This window comes from Salvelinus fontinalis, chromosome 25, assembly GCF_029448725.1.
Source record: "Salvelinus fontinalis isolate EN_2023a chromosome 25, ASM2944872v1, whole genome shotgun sequence".
Taxonomy (NCBI): domain Eukaryota; kingdom Metazoa; phylum Chordata; class Actinopteri; order Salmoniformes; family Salmonidae; genus Salvelinus; species Salvelinus fontinalis.
In genome coordinates this window covers 9,061,873-9,084,796 of record NC_074689.1, presented here as the reverse complement: position 1 = coordinate 9,084,796, position 22,924 = coordinate 9,061,873, and the positions used below count along the sequence as shown (strand labels likewise).

At 41.2% G+C, this 22,924-nt stretch overlaps 1 long non-coding RNA gene across 1 annotated transcript; it reads right to left on the bottom strand.

Moving 5' to 3' along the window:
- Window positions 1-18,516: 18,516 nt before the first annotated feature.
- On the bottom strand, window positions 18,517-22,435 carry LOC129823365 (uncharacterized). The gene is made up of 3 exons (XR_008754624.1): window positions 21,442-22,435; window positions 21,216-21,344; window positions 18,517-19,188 (listed from the first exon to the last, which is right to left on the bottom strand). It is a non-coding gene; the product is annotated as an uncharacterized LOC129823365 (long non-coding RNA).
- Between the last annotated feature and the right edge of the window lie 489 nt (window positions 22,436-22,924).

Sequence of the window (22,924 nt, the reverse complement as noted above, 5' to 3'; positions counted from 1 at the left end):
AATTACACGATTAGCATAAATAGTGACAACAGCGCCCCCAGCCTCAACAGGTTAAGGGGAAACATTTAAATGTCTTCAAATGCCCTAGTCAAAGCCCAGACATCAATCCAATTGAGAATATGTGGTATGACATAAAGATTGCTGAACACCAGTGGAACCCATCCAATTTGAAGGAGGTGGAACAGTCTTGCTTTGAAGAATGGGCAAAAATCCCAGTGGTTAGATGTGCTAAGCTTATAGAGACAATCCCTAAGAGACTTGCAGCTGCAATTGCTGCCAAAGGTTGCTCTACAAAGTATTGACTTTGGGATGTGAATAGTTATGCATGCTCAAGTTTTCAGTTTTTCAGTCTCAAGAAAAAATACTTTGCATCTTCAAAGTGCTAGGCATGTTGTGTAAATCAAATGATACAAACCCCCCAAAAATCAATTTTAATTCCAGGTTGTAAGGCAACAAAATAGGATAAATGCCAAGTGAGGTGAATACTTTCGCAAGCCACTGTACATTTTGTAATTTCACTTGGCGATGAGAACCACAAGTTCTTTCAAATTCTGCACTGTATGTTCTAAAGGTTTGTACAAACTTAAAGTGTATAGGCTAGTACATATCACTGGAGTAGTCTATCGGCTTACTGTAAAAAAAAAAAAAAACACGGTATCAAAACTGATTGGATCCCCCTCACCTATTGAATTAATGTGCTCTACAGTGCAAACCCCACCACATGCTCTCCAGCCTAGACCACCCACTTTACCACTGCTTTGATCTACCGTCAGCTCAGAGAAATCAGACAATTAAACGAGGAGCACTGCGCACTTCGGAAGGAGTTTCATCCCAGTGGCCAGCACTATAGGGGTGGTGTGGGATAGGAGGGTAGGAAAGGTATTTGTCTTACTCTCCTTGTTTGTTTCCTGCTGTGTATGATATACCATTTTGTAGCTCTGAGTCTCTACTTTTATCCAATGTAAAAAGCACCATTTTACATTTTGCTATGTAAGACCGAATCCAGGTTGTGAGTCACAATTTAGAACGAATTCAGTCAAGGAGCGGGAAGGGACATTTTCGCTCATCCTCAACTACTGAGGAAACCCTTAATATGGGTCTTAAACATGTGATGTAGTCTATTTGATGTGTGTATGTATTATATATGTGATATGTTGCACATCAAATCAATTGCATGTGCTCTATTGCTCTGAATTTGATATCAAATGCTAATTGATAGTATCGGAAGAAAAAGTACAACAAATGAAAGATCTGTGCGGCCATCTGAATGACTATCTCAATCCAAAGTGGCCCCCTTTCAACAAATTGTGAGTAACACTGATGTTGGGAATAGGGTGCCATTTAGGACACATCCCCAGTCCCTCTGCTGCATCCATGCCTCCTTACTGTTTCCTGTATTTCGTTTTTTTTATGTATCTGAGTAACCTGTGTTTTTGAAGCTTTTGTTTAAATTTAACTGTGCATTTTGCATAATTCAATCTCGTGGACTGCAAGCATGAATGAAATGAATCAAATCATGTGTGGATAGGCTGTTTTCAGAAGGAGAATGCGAGTCGGAAATGGTGTGGCAATTGAACAAATTGAAGCAGATTGTATATACTATGACATGTTAATGAATTCTGAAGTCCTTGTTCTCATGCCGATCATGAGAAAAACAAAAAAACAATTGTATCAGCTGAAAATGATGTGATAATGTATTTTATACTCTGTTGACTGCATGACTTCTAAGAGGGGAAAAAACTCTCATCCCCTCACTGGACCACGAGTGAAATACAGCAACAGATCTGGAAAGACATGCATATGATATTGTTTCCCAAATAATTTCATGCCACATTAGGGCTAAAACCGGATATAAAATTGAATGGACACAGTGAGTCAGATGAGTATACATTCTAGCACTGATTTCCCACATCAGTGTTTCCCATTAGCAATCTGTTCACTCTGTGGTATTTTGTAATATGAAATGATCTCCATATCTCAGAATAAATACAAATAGATGAGTTTATAAAATCTGTCCTTGGCATCCCATATTTTTCAGGTAGTTAGCACTGAGAAGGTGAAGTAACTTTGCTGAATGATGCTGGGCTAGTGGCATATGCAAAATCATCCTCATCTCCCACGATTACACTCACCTCCAGGACAAGCAAGATAAGAAAGCTGATCAAATTCTAGTCATGCTGTCGTATCGCTGCTACAATTAGTGATTTATAACTTCAACATTACCTTGAAGACTACATCTCCTCAATGGTGTCTATTCTCTAGTTCCATTATGTCCTCTTGCTATTGTTCTGTTGCCATGGTCATACACATCCTCCAAAATTACCCTTACATTCACATTTGACATTTTGCTAATTTAGCACACGCATATCCAGAGTGACTTATTCCCTTACAACTACATTTCCACAATGACATCCATTGTCTTCTACCTCTATGTCATTTTGCTATTTTTCTGTAGCCATGCTCATACTTTATCCCTCCTTCAATTCAACCTATTCTCTGCTACTGTATTTAGCAGATACAGTGCCTTCTAAAGTATTCACCCTCATTAGCGTTTTTCTTATTTTGTTGCATTACAACCTGTAATTGAAATTGATTTTTTGGGGGATTTCATCTAATGGACATACACAAAATACTCCAAATTGGTGAAGGGAAATTATATATTTTTTGTCACACATCTCAGTATATAATCAACTGTTCTGAAAGGCCCCAGAGTCTGCAACACCACTAAGCAAGGGGCACCACCAAGCAAGCGGCACCATGGAGACCAAGGAGCTCTCCAAACCGGTCAGGGACAAAGCTGTGGAGAAGTACAGATCAGGGTTGGGTTATAAAAAAATATCAGAAACTTTGAACATCCCACGGAGCACCATTAAATCCATTATTAAAAAATTTAAAGAATATGGCACCACAAAAAACCTGGCAAGAGAGGGCCACCCACCAAAACTCACACACCAGGCATGGAGGGCATTAATCAGAGAGGCAACAGAGACAAAAGATAACCCTGAAGGAGCTGCAAAGCTCCACAGTGGAGATTGGAGTATCTGTCCATAGGACCACTTTAAGCCATACACGCCAGAGAGCTGGGCTTTACGGAAGAGTGTCCAGGAAAAAGCCATTGCTTAAAGAAGAATAAGCAAACACGTTTGTTTTTTGCCAAAAGGTATGTGGGAGACTCCCCAAACATATGGAAGAAGGTACTCTGGTCAGATGAGACTAAAACGTAACTTTTTGGCCATCAAGGAAAATGCTATGTCTGGCACAAACCCAACACCTCCCATCACCCCTTGAACACCATAACCCACAGTGAAGCATGGTGGTGGCAGCATCATGCTGTGGGGATGTTTTTCATTGGCAGGGACTGGGAAACTGGTCAGAAATGAAGGAATGATGGATGGACCATGCCTGGCCTGCTGAGGAGTAACAGACTCCATTATAGCTGGAGGGGTGCTTTCATCTTATCTACGAACATAGACAGGGCTCTAACTCTCCTGTAACTCCCCTGTCGAACAGCCAGGCAGCAGGCTGTTAGCCAGCCTGCCAGCTTAGTAGAGTCTGCCACTAGCACAGTCAGTGTAGTCAGCTCAGCTATCCCCATTGAGACCGTGTCTGTGCCTTATACTAGGTTGGGCAAAACTAAACATGGCGGTGTTCACCTCAGCAATCTCACTGGAATAACAACCTCCTCCATTCCTGTCATTATTGAAAGAGATTGTGATACAGTATCTCACATCTCAAAATAGGGCTACTTAATGTTAGATCCCTCACTTCAAAGGCAGTTATAGTCAATGAACTAATCACTGATCATAATCTTGATGTGATTGGCCTGACTGAAACATGGCTTAAGCATGATGAATTTACTGTGTTAAATGAGGCCTCACCTCCTGGTTACACTCGTGGCCATATCCCCGGTGCATCCTGCGAAGGCAGAGGTGTTGCTAACATTTACGACAGCAAATTTCAATTTACAAAAATAAAAACGACTGCATTTTCATCTTATGAGCTTCTTGTCATGAAATCAATGCAGCCTACTCAATCACTTTTTTATAGCTACTGTTAACAGGCGTCCTGGGCGATATACAGCATTCCTCACTGAGTTCCCATCGGACCTTGTAGTCATGGCAGATAATATTCTAATTTTTGGTGACTTTAACATTCACATGGAGAAGTCCACAGACCCACTCCAAAAGGCTTTCGGAGCCATCATCGACTCAGTGGGTTTTGTCCAACATGTCTCCGGACCTACTCACTGCCACTGTCATACTCTGGACCTAGTTTTGTCGCGTGGAATAAAAGTTGTAGATCTTAATGTTTTTCCTCATAATCCTGGGCTATCGGACCACCATTTTATTACGTTTGCAATCGCAACAAATAATCTGCTCAGACCCCAACCAAGGATCATCAAAAGCCGTGCTATAATATCTCGGACAACCCAAAGATTCCTAGATGCCCTTCCAGACTCCCTCCACCTACCCAAGGACATCAGAGTACACAAATCATTTAACCACCTAACTAAGGAACTCAATTTAACCTAAAAACAAAAAACATTTGTCACAAGAAACTATCTCCCTGGTATACTGAAAATACCCAAGCTCTGAAGTAAGCTTCCAGAAAATAGGAATGGAAATGGCGCTACACCAAACTGGAAGTCTTCCGACTAGCTTGGATAGACGGTACCGTGTAGTATCGAAGAGCCCTCACTGCTGTTCGATCATCCTATTTTTCCAACTTAATTGAGTAAAATAAGAACAATCCAAATTGTATTATTGATACTGTCGCAAAGCTAACTAAAAAGCAGCATTCCCCAAGTGAGGATGGCTTTCACTTCAGCAGTGATAAATTCATGAACTTCTTTGACGAAAGAAGAATGATCATTAGAAAGCAAATTATAGACTCCTCTTTAAATCTGCGTATTCCTCCAAAGCTCAGTTGTCCTGAGTCTGCAAAACTCTGCCAGGACCTAGGATCAAGGGTGACACTTCAGTTTTTTAATATTATATCTCCTGACACATTGATGAAAATAGTCATGGCCTCGAAACCCTCAAGCTGCATACTGGACCCTATTCCAGCTAAACGACTGAAAGAGCTTCTTCCTGTGCTTGGCCCTCCTATGGTGAACATAATAAATGGCTCTCTATCCACCGGATGTGTAGCAAACTCACTAAAAGTGTCAGTAAATAAATAAATAAATAAAAGCCAAACCTTTGTCCAGAAAATATAAAAACTATCGGCATATATGAATCTCCCATTCCTCTCAATTTTTGGGGAAAAAGCTGTTGCGCAGCAATTCACTGCATAACTGAAGACAAACAATATATTCGAAACGCTTCAGTTTGGTTTTATACCCCATCATATTACTGAGACTGCACTTGTGAAGATGGTAAATTACCTTTTAATGGCATCAGACCGAGGCTCTTCATCTGTCCTCATGCTCCTAGACCTTAGTGCTGCTTCTGGTACCATCGATCACCACATTCTTTTGGAGAGATTGGAAAACCAAATTGGTCGACACGGACAAGTTCTGGCCTGGTTTAGATCTTATCTGTCGGAAAGATATCAGTTTCTCTCCGTAGATGGTTTGTCTTCTGACAAAACAACTGTACATTTTGGTGTTCCTCAAGGCTTCGTTACAGGACCAATATTGTTAACACTATATATTTTACCTCTTGAATGTTAGCTTTCACTGCTATGCGGATGACACACAGCTGTACATTTCGATCAAACATGGTGAAGCCCCAAATTTATCCTCCCTGGAATCCTGTGTTTCAGACATAAGGAAGTGGATGGCAGCAAATGTTCTACTTTTAAACTTGGACAAAACAGAGGTGCTAGTTCTAGGTCCCAAGAAACAAAGATATATTCTGTTGAATCTAACAATTCATCTTGATGGTTGTACAGTCATCTCAAATAAAGTGTGTAGAACCTCGGCGTTACTCTGGACCATGATCTCTCTTTTGACTAACATATCAAGACTATTTCAAGGACAGCTTTTTTTCCATCTATTGCAAAAATCGCAAAAATCTGAAATTTTCGGTCCAGAAATAATGCAGAAAAACGTATCCATGCTTGTGTCACTTATAGGTTAGACTACTGCAATGCTCTACTCTCCGGCTACTTGGATGAAGCACTAAATAAACTTCAGTTGGTGCTATAGATGGCTGCTAGAATCTTGACTAGAACCAAAAAATTGTATCATCTCACTCCAGTGCTAGCCTCTCTACTCTGGCTTCCTGTCAAGGCAAGGGCTGATTTCAAGGTTTTACTGCTAACCTACAAAGCTTTACATGGGCTTGCTCCTACCTGTCTTTCCAATTTGGTCCTGCCATACATACCTACACGTACGCTACGGTCACAAGACGCAGGCCTCCTTACTGTCCCTAGAATTTCTAAGCAAACAGCTGGAGGCAGGGCTTTCTCCCATAGAGCTCCATTTTTATGGAATGGTCTGCCTATCCATGTGAGAGACGCAGACTTGGTCTCAACCTTTAAGTCTTTATTAAAGACTCATCTCTTCAGTAGGTCCTATGATTGAGTATAGTCTGGCCCAGGAGTGTGAAGGTGAACGGAGAGGCACTGGAGCAACGAACCGCCTTTGCTGAATCTTCTTGGACGGCTCCCCTCTCTCTACTGGGATTCTCTGCCTCAAACCCTATTACAGGGGCTGAGTCACTGGCTAACTGGTGCTCTTCCATGCCGTCCCTAGGAGGGGTGCGTTACTTCAGTGGGTTCAGTCACTGACGTGATCTTCCTGTCCGGGTTGGCGCCACCCCTTGGGTTTGTGCTGTGGCGGAGATCTTTGTGGGCTATACTCGGCCTTGTCTCAGAATGGTAAGTTGGTGGATGAAGATATCCCTCTAATGGTGTGGGGGCTGTGCTTTGGCAAAGTGGGTGGGGTTATATCCTGCCTTGTTTGGCCCTGTCCGGTGGCATCGTCAGACGGGGCCACAGTGTATTCTGACCCCTCCTGTCTCAGCCTCCAGTATTTATGCTGCAATAGTTTGTGTCGGGGGGCTAGGGTCAGTCTGTTATATCTAGAGTATTTTTCCTGTCCTATCCGGTGTCCTGTGTGAATTTAAATAATCTCTGTCTAATTCTCTCTCTTTCTTTCTCTCTCTTTCTCTCTCTGGGAGGACCTGAGCCCTAGGACCATGCCTCTGGACTACCTGGCCTGATGACTTTTGCTGTCCCCAGTCCACCTGGTCGTGCCACTGCTCTAGTTTAAACTGTTCTGCCTGCGGCTATGGAAGCCTGACCTGTTCACCGGACGTGCTACCTGTCCCAGGCCTGCAGTTTTCAACTCTCTAGAGACTGCAGGAACGGTAGAGATACTCTGAATGATCGGCTATGAAAAGCCAACTGACATTTACTCCTGAGGTGCTGACCTGTTGCACCCTCGTCAACCACTGTGATTATTATTATTTGACCCTGCTGGTCATCTATGAACATCTTGGCCTTGTTCTGTTATAATCTCCACCCGGCACAGCCAGAAGAGGACTGGCCACACCTCATTGCCTGGTTCCTGTCGTGGTAATTTCCTGTATTACTAAATGAGGAGAGTTTACAAACCACACACAAGTCAGAGTTATATTTTTAACTCCATCTTTAATTATATGAGCTTCACCATAGCCCTTTGAATCTCAGATCAATTCCGTGTCTATAAATGAATTCTCTGAGAGTCCTTAAAAAACAATTATTAGTATCTTTAATAGCCAAGATACACCCCTCTCAACTCACATGACGAACCACAGATCTTAGGAACTTCACAATTGGCCTTTTACTTGAAAGAGGAGTATTCCATAGCCATATAGCATTAGCTATAAATTATTGTTCAGTTTGGTCTCTTAGACAAGGTTCTACTTCTCGTTCTTGGTACTTCCTAGTACCAAAACCTTACCTCATCCAATGGCATATATCAATTGTCAATTCTAGATACTTCCATCTCAAATACACCCCACCCTTGGACAAGCTCCCTGAGGGGAGTGAGCCTCTAGGTCATATATTATGTCAAGATTCATGCAACATCAGAGGGGTAATACAATGGTTCCAGACACTGCCATACTCCTCCCCCCAATGGGAAAAGGAGGGAATGACTGGAGTACAGACATAGTGGAGCCCTTCACATGTTTTCACAGATGATTCACCTATGAAGACAATGTTCAAACCTGATAATCTGCATATTACCAGACATGTAAAAGACAAGCCTGACCTCTCCCCTCTCTGTGCCCCAAGTTACTTTTCCCGAGAGGAAAAAGGAAAATGCAACTGCCAACAGTATAGTCCAAAAGAAGACATTCTAATGACAAGTATAAAGTAAATAAAACATCTTATTTATCTATGTTACCTTACTAATTCTGATTCAGCTACGACATTCCTCTCTAGGTTTCTTCCTACGTTATGGGCTTTCTAGGGTGTTTTTCCTAGACACCATGCTTCTACACCTGCATTGTTTGCTGTTTGGGGTTTTAGGCTGGGTTTCTGTACAGCACTTTGTGACAATAAATGTGATTGATTGATTGATGGCGCTAAATACAGAGAAATTCTTGAGGGAAAGCTGTTTCAGTCTTCCAGAGATTTGAGACTGAGACGGTGGTTCACCTTCCAGCAGGACAATGACCCTAAGCATACTGCTAAAGCATCACTCGAGTGGTTTAACCTCTTGACGCTAGGGGTCATATTTATTTTTTATTTCATTTTTTTAAACGTTCCCAACGTAAACGGACACTTTCTCTGGCCCAGATCGTAGAATATGCATATAATTTACAGATTAGGATAGAAAACACTCCAAAGTTTCCAAAACTGTCAAAATGTTGCATGTGAGTATAACAATACTTATTCTGCAGGCGAAATCCTGAGAAAATATAACCCAGAATTGTTTTTTCATTTTTTTTATCTGTGTTTCCTGGACCGTCTATCCTCCATTTAAAGGGGTATCAATCAGATTCCTTTTCCAATGGCTTCCTCAGGCTGTGACCAGGCTTTAGACATAGTTTCAGGCTTTTATTTTGAAAAATTAGCGAGATGTTTCAAAAGAGGTCAGGTGTCCTCTGAATAGTTCCTGCACACGAGAGAGGGGCTCCCCATTTTCCTTTTGTCTCTTAAAGAATAGGTTATGGTCCGGTTGAAATATTATCGATTATGTTTGTTAAAAACAACCTGAGGATTGATTATAAAAAAACATTTGACATGTTTCTACGACCATTACGGATACTTTTTGGAATTTGTCAAACGGAACAAGGCTGTAGTTTTCTCAACATAATGGCCAACCCAAATAGCGTTTTTTTGTGATAAAAGTAATATTTATCGAACAAAAATAACATTTGTTGTGTAACGGAGTCTCGTGAGTGGAAACATCTGAAGATTATCAAAGGTAAGCGATTCATTTTATTGCTTTTCTGACTTTCGTGACCATGCTAATTTGGGGCTAGCTGTTGTAGCATTGATTGCTACACTCACAAAAGCTTGGATTTCTTTCGCTGTAAAGTATATTTTCAAAATCTGACACGATAGGTGGATTAACAACAAGCTAAGCTGTGTTTTGGTATATTTCACTTGTGATTGCATGATTATAAATATTTTTAGTAATATTTATGCATTTAGCGCCCTGCAATTCTAGTGGTTGTTTAGGAAAGTGATCCCGTAAAAGGGATCCGTTGCGCAGAGAAGTTAAAGACATTTAAATGTCTTGGAATGGCCTAGTCAAAGCCCAGACCTCAATCCATTTGAGAATCTGTGGTATGACATAAAGATTGCTGTACACCAGTGGAACCCATCCAACTAGAAGGATCTGGAGCAGTTTTTTCTTGATGAATGGGCAAAAATCCCAGTGGCTAGATGTGCCAAGCTTAACGAGACATATCCCAAGAGACTTGCAGCTGTAATTGCTGCAAAAGGTGGCTCTACAAAGTTTTGAATTTGAGGGGTGAATAGTTACGCACGCTCAAGTTTTCATTTTTTTGTCTTATTTCTTGTTTGTTTTACAATAAAAAGTATTTTGCATCTTCAAAGTTGTAGGCATATGGTGTAAATCAAATGATACAAATCCCCCAAAAATGTATTTTAATTCCAGGTTGTAAGGCAACAAAATATGAAAAATGCCAAGGGGGTGAATACTTTCGCAAAGGAAACGTAGCTACCAGCAGAGAGTAGCATATAAAACTACCTTCAGAACAACTCAATTTCCACAACGTACCTTTCCACTTTCCTGTCTGACTAGCAGTGACAATAGACTGCCAATCCTGTCTCACCCATTAAGAAGAGGGTTGCAAATGTCCTCGCTATGGACTGCCAGCATTCTGCTCTTAGTATTTTCTTTGAGAAGTCATATACAGATAAATCAAATCAGGAAGTATCGAACTACACTGTTCTTTCACACTGGCTGCTCTGACAATGCAGGAGACAAGCTAGGCAAGAGTGTTCACGGCTACTAGTGGAACAGAAGGTGGCTATGAAAGAGACTTCCCTTGCACTGTATATATAGAGAGAGAGCATAAAGAAGAAAGATGTGGAGCGACTAAAAAATAGATAGAGGCTGGATTTTGTGTTGGATGAGACCTCAGAGATACAGTGCCTTTTTTTGTATTATGTTGAAGGATGGCATTTCAGCCAGCCTGAAAAAACAACTGTTTTGTTATTTTGATTTGCATAGGTACAGTGCTTTCAGAAACTATTCAGAACCCTTGACTTTTTTTTCAAATTTTCTTACGTTACAGCCTTATTCTAAAATGGATTAAATCAAAAAATGTCCTTATCAATCTTCCCATAATGACAAAGTGAAAACATGTTTTTAGAAATGTTTGCAAATGTATTGAAAATAAAAAAACAGAAATACATAAGTATTCAGACCCTTTGCTATGAGACTCGAAATTTACATCAGGTGCATCCTGTTTCTGTCAATCGTCCTTGAAATGTTTCAACAACTTGATTGGCATCCAACAATGGTGAATTCAGTTGATTGGACATGATTTGTAAAGGCACACACCTGTCTTTAAGGTCCCATAGTTGATGTTGCATGTCAGAGCAAAAACCAAGCCATGAGGTTGAAGGAATTGTCCATAGAGCTCCGAGACAGGATTGTGTCGAGGCACACATCTGGGGAAAGATACAAAAAAAAATATTCAGCATTGAAGGTCTCCAAGAACATTATTCTTAAATGGAAGAAGTTTGGAACCATCAAGGCTCTTCCTACAGCTGGCCACCCGGCCAAAATAAGCAATCGAGGGAGAAAGGTCTTGGTCAAGGAGGTGACAAAGAACCCAATAGTCAGTCTGACAGAGCTCTAGGGTTCCTCTGCTGAGATGGGAGTACCTTCCAGAAGGGCTAATCTTGGTCTAATGAATCCAAGATTGAACTCTTTGGTCTGAATTCCAAGTGTCACATCTGGAGGAAACCTGGCACCATCCCTACGGTGAAGCATGGTGGTGGCAGCATCATGCTGTGGGGATGTTTTTAAGCAGCAGGAACTGGGAGACTAGTCAGGATCGAGCGAAAGATGAACGGAGCAAAGTACAGAGAGATCCTTGAGAGCCCTCAGGACCTCAGACTAGGGCAAAGGTTCACCTTCCAAAAGGACAACGACCCTAAGCACCTAACCAAGACAATGCAGAAGCGGCTTCGGGATAAGTCTCTGAATGTCCTAGCCAGAGCCCAGACTTGAACACGATGGAACATCTCTAAAGAGACCTTAAAATAGCTGTGCAGCAACGCTCCCCATCCAACCGGACAGAGATTGAGGATCTGCAGAGAAGAATGGTGGACACTCCCCAAATACAGGCGTTCCAAGCTTGAACATCTTACCCACAATACTCACGGCTGTAATCGCTGCCAAAGGTGCTTCAACAAAGTGCTGAGTAAAGGGTCTAAATGTTTATGAAAATGTGACATTTCAGTTTCTTTTGTAATAAGAGCTGGAATTTCAAAAAACCTGATTTTGCTCTGTCATTATGGGGTATTGTGTGTAGATTGATGATGGAAAAAAATATATACATTTTAGAATAAGGCTGTAACCTAACAAAATCATGCTGGCTGAAATGCCATCCTTCAACATATTTAAAAAAATAGGTACAAATATTTTGTTTTACCAAGATCTGGAAGAGATATGTTGTTGATCCATGTTCATGTGTAACCTAATACTGTGTAATACATGTAAAAAATATTATAGCCCATTTTTGTCAAAAAGTACGCCTGGCCCAAGCCAGAACAGCCCACAGCGCAGGAGCCTATCTTATGTTTTTGTAGCCTAAAACAAAGTACACCAATAGCCTTACATTCATTTGGTGTTGGACCAATTTGGTGCCTTTTGAGAAGTGTTACGTGGTCCAAAAAACATTTGATTTCACCTATTTTTAACATTCTGTCGTAAAGAGCACATAATCAACTTCATAAAAACATATTTTCCACCGTGAGTAAATTTTTTTTTTAAAGACAATAGTAAGTGCCTATAAGTGACAAATAAAGTAAAAGGGTTGACAACAGTGTTGATGATTTCATCTTAAATCAATCATAAATCCCCTTGTGACAGTGGGAATGTAAACTTGTTGTGTGCAACAAGTAGGGGGCAATCGAATGCAAGCTTCACAAACATTTTTGAAATTGATAAAACATTTCTAGCCTGTCTATTTATAGGCAATAGGGTTGGCATGTTATGCTCAACTCGCTCAGTGTTCCACCAGAAATGCCCCAAAATAGAAGAAGCAGCGCGTCTGCATTTACATTATGATTTGACCATTAGATGTTCTTTTGTTTCTTAAATAAAAAAGTTATGGTTTTACCATATTAAAACGAGATTTCAGTTCACATAACAGGGTTGACCTTAAAATCAAGGACAGCTAATTATATAAATTAAATCAATAATAATCTTCAGAAGTGACCTTGTCAAAGCAACAAAATAACTACAGCTCTACAATGATGCTGAAAACTCAGAAATGTCGGGGTTCAGAGGTTTAAAATATTCCTAGAAGTCACAGAGGGTGCAAGGAGGTGCACTTTATTCATATTGAAAATCAGATTTATTGAATTCCCCCCGTGGTCTATGTTAAAAGGCACTTTTTTTATGACAGGCTTTTAAAATTCCCGTCGCACTCGTCGAAAGGAATGGACCAAGTTACAGCGTGGTATGCGTACATTTTTCCTTTATTAAATGAACACTGAACAAAAACAACAAAATACCAAACGAAACGTGAAGCTAATAAAAGTGATGACATGCAACTATCCATAGACAAGATCCCACAAAGCACAAAGGGGAAATGGCTGCCTAAATATGATCCCCAATCAGAGACAACGATAAACAGCTGCCTCTGATTGGGAATCATAACATTCCAATATAGACATACAAACACCTCGATGACCCACCCTAGTCACACCCTGACCCAACCAACATAGAGAATAAAAAACTCTCTATGGTCAGGGCGTGACAATTCCATAGGGAGACATGCTTAAAATATCAAAGGGACGCAAATGTCACTCTTTTTTTGGAACGACCCAATTATTGCCTGTTGTACCATAGTTTTCTGTCAAATGTGCTTCCCTGATTATGGGTGAATCCTGTATTAACCACAGAAGGTACTCAGGTGTTGTCGGATCCTGGATGTCTATCACTGGCTTAGAGACAGACCCCAGAGGGACCTCCCAAATGGTGTGTGTGTGTGTGTGTGTGTGTGTGTGTGTGTGTGTGTGTGTGTGTGTGTGTGTGTGTGTGTGTGTGTGTGTGTGTGTGTGTGTGTGTGTGTGTGTGTGTGTGTGTGTGTGTGTGTGTGTGTGTGTGTGTGTGTGTGTCGCACAGACTATGTCTGCTGGGAGGGTTAAGGCTCCTCGCTCCTACACCAGATGCTTTCTCTGGATGAGGAATATTCCACCAGCACTACTGGCATAACTCAGGCTTTTATATTTTGATATGTTGCACATTATCATTCACAGCCTCGATTCTTAGAGCCTTCAGAGAGATAGGGAGAGTTTGCCTCATACTGTCAGATAGCTAATAAACTATGCTGCTATAGATTTGTCTGGGAAGAAAATGACACAACTTTATTGTTCAAGTACATTAAGAGTAAGACAGCTCAAGAGTTGTGTCCTCGGCTATAAAAACGTTGCTTGCAGACAGAGTTCACCTCTGGTCCTTAAGCCACTGCAACTATCCAAGCAGCATGAGACTTAACACATAGTTTCAGTACAAAATGTTACCCTTTTCCCTACATAGTGCACTAATTTTGACCAGAACCCTATGGAAAGTAGTGGACTAGGAATTTTGGGTGTCATTTGCAACAAAGCCACAGTCACCACAGTCCTCATCGCACTGGGAACAGTAAGTCATTACCAATGTGGTAGCCCTATACAATGTGTAAAAAACAGCTAGTGCCTCTCCAATTACATAAGGAAATGAAACATCCAAATATTTATCAACGGAGAGCATTCTTGTTAATTAGCAGATACAAGTGTTTATTTTATCATTTGGACCGCCTGCTAGTCATGGCGAGACATCTCTTCCGGAGATGGTGCCAAGTAATGGCTGCTTTTTTCCATATTAAACGGGAGGAAAAGACTGAACATCAAACAATGACGCTAAAGTAATGAAGACAGCTATGTCACTGCATAGCAACCCAGACTTGGTCTCCCATCTATTTCACCTACTGTGTTCCAAATGTTACCCTTTTCCCTACATAATACACTACCTATAACGAGGTCCCATAGAGCTCTGGTCAAAAGTAGTGCACTATGTACGGAATAACCATTTGGGACGTAACCACTGTCTGAGAACTGTCTGGTTTCACAATGTTTCAATATATGAAGTTTCTTATGAAAAAATTGTCTGAATGATTCTGCATTATCTTGACTATTTTGTGTAATATGCACTATCGTTCAAAAGTTCAGACGCCTCACAAGTCCTCAACTGGCAGCTTCGTTAAATAGTATCCACAAAACACCAGTCTCAACGTCAACAGTGAAGAGGTGACTCCAGGATGCTGGCCTTCTAGGCAGAGTTGCAAAGAAAAAGCCATTTCTAAGACTGGCCAATAAAAATGAAATATTAAGATGGGCGCAAAAGAACAGACACTGGATAGAGGAACTCTGCCTAGAAGGCCAAAATCCAGGAGTCGCCTCTTCACTGTTGACGTTGAGACTGTTGTTTTGCGGGTACTATTTAACGAAGCTGCCAGTTGAGGACTTGTGAGGCGTCTGATTCTCAAACTAGACACTCTAATGTACTTGTCCTCTGCTCAGTTTTGCACCAGGGCCTCCCAATCCTCTTTCTATTCTAGTTAGAGCCAGTTTGCGCTGTTCTGTGAACGGAGTAGTAAACAGCGTTGTACGAGATCTTCAGTTTCTTGGAAATTTCTCGCATGGATTAGCCTTCATTTCTCAGAAGAAGAATAGACTGACGAGATTCAGAAGAATGTTATTTGTTTCTGGCCATTTTGAGTCTGTAATCGAACCCACAATGCCGATACTCCAGGTACTCAACTAGTCTGAGAAGGTCAGTTTTTATGCTTCTTTAATGTGCATAACAGTTATCTACACTGTATTTCCGATCAATTGGATGTTATTTTAATGGACAAAAATGGGCATTTCTTTCAAAAACAAGGACATTTCTAAATGACCCAACTTTTGAATGGTAGTGTATATAGATTCAATTGAGTAAATGTTTATATTTTTTAAAACTTTAAACAAAACTGCAGGCCTAATACAGGCATTGTTCTCTCCCCTGTCTTCATACAGAGAAAAGAGCACCTGTGGCAGCCAGACCGATAAGTGCAGTGTACGACCAAGACGACTAATACATGAGGAGTGTGCTGGAGATATACACTCATAGATCACTGCCCAAGCTACAGTTCTTTCCCTCGAAAAACAATAGTCAATTTCTGTTTTCCCTCCCTACTCCTTGTGTCACGTTTGCTTTATTTTTGTATACCCATCTTTATTGCCCCAGCCGGATGACTGGATTTCGGAGATCACGGCGGGTAATTCATCATAATGCGAGATGGCAACATAAGTGTCCTAGATGGCTGCTCATACATCATTGCCATGTTTGCCTGTGGATGATTACATCCACAGGTTCCAACAGACGGGGAGCAGAGGGCCAGTAGAGTTGAATGTGTACGGGCATACGTGCATGTGTGCGAGCTTGCGTGCGTGCAAGCGTGCGCGTGTCATGTCTGAGGTGCAGGAGGTGTTGATTTGTGCCTTATTGCAGGAGATCCAGCAGGGGACACTGGAGAGAGCAGGGTGGAGAGGAAGTATTGTTTTCCAACACATTGTTACAGTAATGTTTTATCTATGTAGACACATACAGTAATTGGAATATTGATGGGATTATTCACCCATAAATTTCCAGATTTTGATTAAATGTTGATTTGATGGATAAACCTGTAATAGGCAATCCTGATAGTTATTGGGGTATTTTGGGGGTGAATACATTTTTATTCACATTGTAAATTAAAACATTTCTAAAGAACATGGATTAAAAGTATTGATAATGGAAATGCCCCCACACATAATTGTATTTCCCAATAATAAGCAGTGCGTAAGATAGTTCCAAATGGGTAGAAAGACGCTCTGAAGGCCACCATGGACACGTCTAAAGTAAGCTGTATTTGTATCATTCATGCAGCAATCAAAAAGACACTCATGACACTGATCCTGCATGGTGCATCATTTTCACTAGAAGGACTGAGAGCTAGCTGGCTTAAATTTGACAGACTAATTACGTTTCTCTTGGCTCTCTTCCGGTGGAGACATCTCTCTGCCTGTCTTTTTATGGGTTATTGTTTGCTGATCTTTCTCGCAAACTCATTGACTATTCACAAATAATTGGTTTCCTTCTAAAGAAAAATCCACAAATGTAACTTTGTTCAAAGAATTCACTGTGTGTGCAGACAGACTCACCCCTTTGTTCATTTGCAGAGAGCTAAGAAGACCTCATTGCTACTAGTCATGGAAGAGAGCGAAAAATTCCCAGAATTGAAAAAGTATCATGCAAATGATATCTGACACTCTCCAACGCTCTTTTCAAACGTCGGACATAAAGAACTCCTGTCAGTTCGATCATTCAGGAAACGCAAAGTAACAACAAAAAATGATATATATATATATATATTTGTTCCTGAAGTTAAGCTGCCCTCAATGCTCTAACAAGCGCAATGGATGGCATTTTAAAAGTAACTGATTGGCTGTTTCTAATGAGCTGTCATAGAGCTTCCACTGTGATCCCCTCAGCACAGCCCTGTAGCACAGAGATTCTGCAATAACCTGTTGACGACAGGATTTAGGAGAGGTCACTGGGTGCTAATCCTGAATCCACATATTACCCATCATGGCCTCATGTAAAAAGTGCCCTTGTTAGACCAGAAGAGGCTGGTGGGTGGAGCTATAGGAGGATGGGATCATTGTAATGGCTGGTATGGAATGATAATAATAATACATTTATTATCTATAGCTCTTTTAATTACAAACAAGAATCTCAAAGTCACGTTGAACAGAAGAACAAATGTAGGGATCTTGCAGTTCATGGTTAATGGTCTTCCACAGCTTCAGATGTCTTAAAGGAAGTTCAGAAAGGACTGTATGGAACGGTATCAAACAGATGGAAACCACGTTTGACTCCGTTCCATGAATTCCATTACAGCCGTTACAATGAGCCTGTCCTCATACAGCTCCTCCCGCCAGTCTCCTCTGATGTAGACCCATAGTAACCCAACCGTCACTTGGGTAAAAAATAAGCACAGTTTTGAAGTGTTTTTTTGTGCTCTTAAAATGTTTATTTTGGCAAGATGTGTGTTTACCGAGGGCAGGATTGTTGACATAAACTATGGCCTATCTTTTGAGTTTCCATAAAGCAAATTGTCCAGTGTTAAATCAACACTGAAAGAGTGGGACCATATACAAACTGGAACCAATGTTAAATTAGCACACTGTTTAGTGTTAAACCTTATTCATATATTTCCCAGAGTGCCTTGCCTTTCAAGTAAATTGTAGAGTTACCACCCATGACTGTATTTGTTAGTGACTGTCATGACTTTCGCCGAGGTCAGTCCTTATCCTTGTATGAGAAGTGTTCGGCAGTCAATGGCACTGGTCTTCTTGCCATTGCTGATCCATTTTCCATTGGTTTTGTCTTTATTTTCTGCACACCTGGTTTTCATTGTATAATTACATGTTCAGGTATTTAACCCTCTGTTTCTCCCATGTTTGTTGTGTGTGAGTTTGGTTCATGATGGCTGGTTTTTCTATCTTCAGTTTGGTTCATGATGGCTGGTTGCTGTGTTCACCCGTGCGTAAATATGACCGTTGTTTTTTTGGTCAAGTGTATTTGTTAACCTTGTGCCTTTATTGTTTGAGTAAAGTACGTTGCTCACTCATTTTGCTCTCCTGCGCCTGACTTCATGCACCAGCTACACTCACCTTCTGACAGTGACACGATTGTTGTGTTCATCAATTTCCAATCTTACGAGGTTCACCAAGTGAGATCCAGAGTGAATATGTTATCATAAATATATTTAATAGTGATTGTGAATCGAAACTTCCTGACACTTTGAGGTTTTCCAGACAATTTTGTTGAAAATACATTCATTACTCAAGGCTTTGATCAACACAGTGTACACTAGTGACCTGCTGGCCAAAATAATTGACATTGACCACGCACATACCTTATGCTTGCTTTTGTTGCCTTTTTTCCCTTGTCTATTTTTGATTTAATAACTGATTGATCGCTTATGATTTATTGACTCAACATTTATTGAATACCTTGCTTTAAACGTTTTAACATGAATGCAATCTGAATCAATTAATTAGTTTTTTCCAAAATTCATTACAGTTTACAATGTTAAACAACTTCCATTATTAATTTAAAATTACAAATATAAGTAAACAACTCAAATTAGGCAAAGCACATGGTCATCCAAACAAAAACAAAACAAAAGCAGTCAATCAAAAACTATCTGCAAAATCTGTCAGTCCGTTCAGTCAGTCCATTAGTCTATCAGTCCACAATGTGTTTGTGTGTTTATGTATGGGAGGGGAAGGGAAGGGGTGAGGTCTGGGCTGGTGGTTGCTAAAAGGAATTGCTACTTGTGGTTGTTCGGTGCTGTGTCCAGGATTGGTGCTAATGTTGTGGCTTGGACTGGGACTGGAGACCAAGGATTGTTGCTGGATGTGGTGCTTGGAACCGGGAACAAGGAACCGGAACTGCTGCAGGTGCTGGATCTGCAATGGATTTGCAAATGTATTAAAAATAAAAAACAGAAATACCTTACTTACATAAGTATTCAGACCCTTTGATTTGAGACTCGAAATTGAGCTTAGGTGCATCCTGATCTTTCAACTTCATTGGAGTCCACCTGTGGTAAATTCAGTTAATTGGAAATGATTTGGAAAGGCACACACCTGTCTATATAAGGTCCCACAGTTGACAAGAATTGTCCATAGAGCTCTGAGACAGATCTGGGGAAAGGGCACCAAAAAATGCCTGCAGCATTGAAGGTCCCCAAGACAGAGTGGGCTCCATCATTCTTAAATGGAAGAAGTTTGGAACCACCAAGACTCTTCCAAGAGCTGGCCGCCTGGCCAAACAGAGCAATCGGGGGAGAAGGGCCTTGGTTAGGGTGGTGACCAAGAACCAGATGGTCACTCTGAGAGAGCTCCAGAGTTCCTGTGTGGAGAATGGAGAATGTGGTGGACATTCTAATCAAGGAGAAGAAACTCTTCAAACAATTAGTCTTTAATAAGAATTGCAATAATGAAACTGATCAACCATACACTCTAAGGTGGGGTGAAAGACTGAGAGCTCAACGAATAATGTTGGGGCACAGCTTATATAGCCAAACTTCTTGTGCAAGCATATACAATGTGATCTTGGTATGTGTACGTGTGTGGAAAACGAGACGAAACTGGGGTGCAATTGCACCATTTGTAAAGGGTACACTAGACTCACTGTGGGTTTGGTCGTCTTGTTCTGCAGCAACAGCTGGATATTCTAGTCTCTAGTGAGAACAACAGGTGTCAAAACAACAGGAACCACTCTAGATGCAGTTTCCTTTAAAGTCTGAGGCAGCGTTCTTAGCAGCTCGCCTAGAGCATCTGTGCTAACACACACACACACACACACACACACACACACACACACACACACACACACACACACACACACACACACAGAGATGAGAAAGTTCCAATACAACAAGCTTATCAAACTGTTAGAGAGGTCCTTCAATACTTTGTATAGGTGCATAAACAAAAGAGGTTGTCACCGATTTTTCCCTCACAAGAACTTTCCAGAAGGACAACCATCTCTGCAGCACTCCATCAATCAAGCCTTTATGATAGAGTGGCCAGACAGAAGCCACTCCTTAGTAAAGGGCAAGACAGCCCACTTGGAGTTTACCAGAAGGTACCTAAAGGACTCTCAGACCATTAGAAACAAGATTATCTGGTCTGATGAAACCAAGATTGAACTTTATGGCCTGAATCCCAAGCATCACGTCTGCAGGAAACCTGGCACAATCCCTACGGTGAATCATGGTGGAGGCAGCATCATGCTGTGGGAATGTTTTTCAGCTGCAGGGACTGGGAGACTAGTCAGGATCAAGGGAAATATGAATGGAGCAAAGTTCAGAGAGATCCTTGATGAAAACCTGCTCCAGACCTCTCAGGACCTCAGACTGGGGAGAAGATTTACCTTCCAACAGGACAATGACCCTAAGTACACAGCCAAGACAATGCTGGAGTGGCTTCAGGACAAGTCTCTGAATGTCCGTGAGTGGCCCAGCCAGAGCTCAGACTTGAACCTGATCGAACATCTCTGGAGAGACCTGAAAATAGCTGTGCAGTGATGCTCCCCATCCAACCTGGCAGAGCTTGAGAGGATCTGTAGAGAAGAATGGGAGAAACTCCCGAAATACAGGTGTGCCAAACTTGTAGTGTCATACCCAATACCCAAGACTCGAGGCTGTAAAGGGTCTGAATACTTATGGAAATGTGATATTTCTTTTATAAAAACCTGTTTTTGCTTTGTAGATTGATGAGGAAAAAAAAAAAAAAGGAAAAAAAAAGCCTTCACTCCCCCAGACATGGCTTAGAATCTGATGGGTTAACCAAATGTGTATGTCGTAGTCCTGTATGCATTCATTGTGAAACTGTATTGTAACTACGCCCATACATCTCTGGAGAACTACCCTGCTGACTTCCAGGTGGGTAATGTTTCAGGTTTGGTGGTATTAGTTGTTGCTGCTCACAGGTGATTGCCGGCTCTGTCCTCGGTAGCCTCCTCATTTGGGATTAGCGTCAGCCTTACCGCGTCGCATCCTTCATGGGATCATCCAGGTCATCTTGTTCAGCTGGGTGGTTTTTGGTCCGTTCTGATCCTGCAGAGGAAGGAAGAACAAACCTCAGAGCGGGGAAACACACCTAGAAGATTGTGACCCGTAAGTCAATGGAGGGACTCCCCTGTGGTCTGCTCACATCAGATGTAGGTTGGTGTCTTTATTCCTCACTCTTCACCGCTAGTTCTTGTGGTGACTCTGCTGTCTGGTCTGTGCCAGGTGGTTGGCAGTCTGCTGGTCCTGGTCTGGTCAGTGGTGGCCTGAGGAGGGCAGCTGAAGAAGAAAAAGTAAGGAAGAGGAGCAGGGAACAAGGCTCACCTCAAGGCCTTCACCGAGTGAGATATCAGAGTAGAGTAGATCTCACAAATACCTTTTATGCTTAGTGTAACATTAATACAGGGTACATCAGGCCTGCAAGTAGAGATGCAAAACAGCTGTCTGTATTTTTATTATGTAGCAGGATGAAGGTTGTTTCTGAATGCAGATAAATGTTACGTAAAATAACTATATTAAACAAGATAAGATTGGAAAAATTGAGAAAGGTCAAATTCACATTTCCCTCTTTGCTTGTTCTCAGAAAAAAATGATTGCCTTTCATATGACTGTTCTAAAGAACAGCAATCCAGTGCACAATGACACCTTGTCATGTATCACAATTTGCCTCACTCTCTCCAACACTTATTTCAAATGTGATCACATGCAAAATGATCCAAAAACACATGTTTTCGAGTGACCTGCGGTCAGGGTGGCAGCGCATACCCTATGAAAATGAATGAAAAAGAACTGCAATGAAAAATCTAAGAACATACATTTTATCAATAATAATGTATTTTTCTGCATGATGAAATCGATTTCTGAACTAAACTCAGCAAAAAAAGAAACGTCCTCTCACTGTCAACTGCGTTTATTTTCAGCAAACTTAACATGTGTAAATATTTGTATGAACATAACAAGATTCAACAACTGAAACATAAACTGAACAAGTTCCACAGACATGTGACTAACAGGAATGGAATAATGTGTCCCTGAACAAAGGGGGGGGTCAAAATCAAAAGCAACAGTCGGTGTCTGGTGTGGCTACCAGCTGCATTAAGTACTGCAGTGCATCTCCTCAATGACTGCACCAGATTTGCCCGTTTTTGCTGTGAGGTGTTACCCCACTCTTCCACCAAGGCACCTGCAAGTTCCCGGACATTTCTGGGGGGAATTGCCCTAGACCTCACCCTCCGATCCAACAGATCATTAAAAATCCTACAATGTGATTTTCTGGATTTTTTTTTCTCATTTTGTCTGTCATAGTTGAAGTACATGATGATGAAAATTACAGGCGTCTTTCATCTTTTTAACCTGTCTAGGATCAGCGTGGCGCTAGCGGCACACCCCCCCCCCCCCCACTGAAAAACCAGTGCCGCGAAATTCAAAAAAAAAATTTTTTTTAAATATTTAACTTTCACACATTAAAGTCCAATACAGCTAATGAAAGACACAGATCTTATGAATCCAGTCAACATTTCCGATTTTTAAAATGTTTTACAGGGAAGACACAATATGTAAAGATGTACATCTATTACCTAAAAACACATTAGCATATTCCACCATCTTTTATTTGTCCACCAACACCA